Genomic DNA, 3,922 nt, shown 5'->3' with positions numbered 1-3,922 from the left:
GCCACCCCCCGACCGCCACCAGCCGACCGCCACCAGCCGACAGCCACCATCCCCAAGCGCCATCCCCAAGCGCCACCCCCGACCGCCACCAGCCGACCGCCACCAGCCGACCGCCACCAGCCGACCGCCACCAGCCGACAGCCACCATCGTTCGCGGTGTGCGCCGCCGTTCCCCAAGCACCCTCCGGGACGAAGCCGGAGCCAGAGAATAGCAGCGGTGGTGCGTAAAAGCTGCGGCCGGGCCTCGCGGAAGGTCCCCGGGCGGCGAGCTGCGGAGCCCCGGCCTCCAGCTTCCACCAGGTAATAGGACCGGGCGCGCGTAAAAGCTGCGGCCGGGCCTCGCGGAAGGTCCTCGGGCATCCAGCGAGATCACACGGCCCCCACCGGAGGCGGCTAGCGCCTCCGTAGAGTAGTACCGGCCCGTGGAAGCGGCCGCCCGTCAGCCTGCGTTGCCGCTGGTCGAAAAATGCACTAAGTGCCAAACCCCATTCATTTACAACGGCGTGTCCGCCAGAGGGCGCACTTCCCCCGGCGGACCAGCCGGCGGGGCTCGTTAGAGAGTGTATCCGCCTGGCAGTGCCTCCTGGACGGCCTGTATTCCGGACCGCGACCGCTAACTTACGGGAGCCTAAACGGCCCGCGGACCAGCCGGCGGGTCCTCCGTGAAAGCCTATCCGCCTGGCGGTGCCTCCTGGCCGGCCTGGATTCCGGACCGCGACCGCTCACTCGCGGGACCCTAAACGGCCCGCGGACCAGCCGGCGGGTCCTCCGTGAAAGCCTATCCGCCTGGCGGTGCCTCCTGGCCGGCCTGGATTCCGGACCGCCACCGCTCACTCGCGGGACCCTAAACGGCCCGCGGACCAGCCGGCGGCTCCTCCGTGAAAGCCTATCCGCCTGGCGGTGCCTCCTGGCCGGCCTGGATTCCGGACCGCCACCGCTCACTCGCGGGACCCTAATCGGCCCGCGGACCAGCCGGCGGATCCTCCGTGAAAGCCTATCCGCCTTCGCCGGTTCCCCGGCCGGCCACGGGTGGCGAGAATCCGGCCTCCTCGCCCGGAGCGCGCTTCGACTTGGGCGAAAAATGCACCAAGTGCCAAACCCCATTCATTTACAACGGCGTGTCCGCCAGAGGGCGCACTTCCTCCGGCCGGCGGGGCTCGTTAGAGAGCGCGTCCGCCTTGGCCGGTTCCCCGGCCGGCCACGGGTGGCGAGAATCCGGCCTCCTCGCCCGGAGCGCGCTTCGACTTGGGCGAAAAATGCACTAAGTGCCAAACCCCATTCATTTACAACGGCGTGTCCGCCAGAGGGCGCACTTCCTCCGGCCGGCGGGGCTCGTTAGAGAGCGCGTCCGCTTTCGCCGGTTCCCCGGTCGGCCGCGAACGGCGAAAAGCCGGCCTCTTCCCCCGGAGCCCGGTGGGCGAATTTTTTTTTTTTTTTTTTTTTTCAAAGTGCCAACGGCTCTCGCGCCGCGCTGCGTCCGCCTTCGCCGGTTCCCCGGTCGGCCCGAACGAGCGAAAATTCGGCCTCTTGCCCCGGAGCCCGGTCGGCGAATTATTTATTTATTTATTTATTTATTTATTTATTTATTTATTTATTTTTCCAAAGTGCCAACGGCTCTCGCGCCGCGATGCGTCCGCCTTCGCCGGTTCCCCGGTCGGCCACGAACGGCCAAAAATCGGCCTCTCCCCCCGGAGCCCGGTCGGCGAATTATTATTTATTTATTTATTTATTTATTTATTTATTTTTCCAAAGTGCCAACGGCTCTCGCGCCGCGATGCGTCCGCCTTCGCCGGTTCCCCGGTCGGCCACGAAGTATTGCGCATGATTATACGCGATGTTAATATTTATTTAATTATTAAATAAATACATACATGTGTTTATTAATAATATACGCGATGTTAATATTTATTTAATTATTACCTATATTATGAATAAACTAACGGTGATTTTACACGATTTGACTACATACGTGACCGTGAGATAGTGCCGAGGGCTCCCGCGCCGTCACGCGTCCGCCTTGGCACGGGTCGCCCGCGGCAGCGAGCGTTCGGCTCGCGGGGGTCCGCGGGGTGTTATTAGGGAGTGCGGCAGCCGTGCCGAGGCTCCGGCCGGCCGCCGGAAGTCCCGCGGGGGAGCGTCGGAGCTCCGCGAGGCCGGCCGGGGAGCCTCTTAGTCATCGCCCGCGCTCGCGGTGGTCCCGGTCGCTTAAAGTGCCACGGGAGGCGTAGCGATGCGAGTGAGTGTGCGCCAAGTGCGAGAGGCGGTGCATTTACGCGCCGTGTCCGCGAGAGGGAGGCAATTCCCCGTTGCGACCTCCGGGAGATCAGCGGGCCGTTCAAATCGCTTAGCCGGGGTGCCGGGAGCCGAGTTAGGAGGGGGGCGCGCGGAGAACCGGCCGGAGGTCCCCTGGAAGCTCAGCGGGACGTGGGAAACGCTTGGCCGGGGTGCCGGAAGCCTCGGCCGGCTTAAAAGTGAGGAGGAAAGCGCGCGGAGAACCGGCCGGAGGTCCCCTGGAAGCTCAGCGGGCCGTGGGAAAAAAGCTCAGCCGGGGTGCCGGAAGCCTCGGCCGGCTTAAAACGTGAGGAGGAAAGCACCGGGAGAACCGGCTGGAGGTCTTCTGGAAGCTCAGCGGGCCGCCGAAAACGCGTAGCCGAGGTGCCGGGAGCCTCCTCGGGCGTCAAAAGTGAGGAGCGACGCACCCCCGAGAACCGCCTGGGTCCTCCAGCCACCGTTGAAAAAGACGTCGAGTCAGGCTACCTTAAGAGAGTCACAGCTACTCCCGCCGTTTACCCGCGCGGAGCGTCATCGCCTCCGCGAACCGTCAAAAATAAATAAATACATGAATAAATGTCAAGTGAGCCTACCTTAAGAGAGTCGTAGTTACTCCCGCCGTTCGGCCGCTCAAAGTGTCATCGGAAGCGGACCCACGCAAGTAAGTGTGCGCAAAGTGCGAGAGGTGGTGTTTTTACTCGCCGCGTCCGCCAGAGGGAGGCAATTCCCCGCCGCGACGGCACGGGCAGCTTCCGAGCGTCTCCCCGAGCGCTCGGAAGTCCGTGCGGGGGGGAGATGAGAGCCGTGCGAGGTACCAGGTGGAGCCGGACGGCGCGGTGCTTCCAAGCAGCCGATCCGCTGGGCTTGGAGCTATTTTCGGCCGCCGGAGGTCCCGCGGAGGAGCGTCGGAGCTCCGCGAGGCCGGGGAGCCTCTCGGTAATCACCCGGGGCCGGCGGAGCGTTATTCGGCCGCTCTGCGCGCGCGCGCACGGCCTCCCGGCGGTGCCGGGGGGTGGTGCGCGAGCGCGCCGGCCGCCGGAGGTCCCGCGGAGGAGCGTCGGAGCTCCGCGAGGCCGGGGAGCCTCTCGGTAATCACCCGGGGCCGGCGGAGCGTTATTCGGCCGCTCTGCGCGCGCGCGCACGGCCTCCCGGCGGTGCCGGGGGGTGGTGCGCGAGCGCGCCGGCCGCCGGAGGTCCCGCGGAGGAGCGTCGGAGCTCCGCGAGGCCGGGGAGCCTCTCGGTAATCACCCGGGGCCGGCGGAGCGTTATTCGGCCGCTCTGCGCGCGCGCGCACGGCCTCCCGGCGGTGCCGGGGGGTGGTGCGCGAGCGCGCCGGCCGCCGGAGGTCCCGCGGAGGAGCGTCGGAGCTCCGCGAGGCCGGGGAGCCTCTCGGTAATCACCCGGGGCCGGCGGAGCGTTATTCGGCCGCTCTGCGCGCGCGCGCACGGCCTCCCGGCGGTGCCGGGGGGTGGTGCGCGAGCGCGCCGGCCGCCGGAGGTCCCGCGGAGGAGCGTCGGAGCTCCGCGAGGCCGGGGAGCCTCTCGGTAATCACCCGGGGCCGGCGGAGCGTTATTCGGCCGCTCTGCGCGCGCGCGCACGGCCTCCCGGCGGTGCCGGTCGCCTCCGCGAACCGCCAAAATAAATGTCAAGT

The sequence above is a fragment of the Syngnathus scovelli genome, unplaced genomic scaffold (genome assembly GCF_024217435.2).
Source record: "Syngnathus scovelli strain Florida unplaced genomic scaffold, RoL_Ssco_1.2 HiC_scaffold_299, whole genome shotgun sequence".
Classification (NCBI taxonomy): Eukaryota; Metazoa; Chordata; class Actinopteri; order Syngnathiformes; family Syngnathidae; genus Syngnathus; species Syngnathus scovelli.
The sequence above is the reverse complement of the archived record's forward strand: the minus strand, read 5'-3'. Positions refer to the sequence as shown.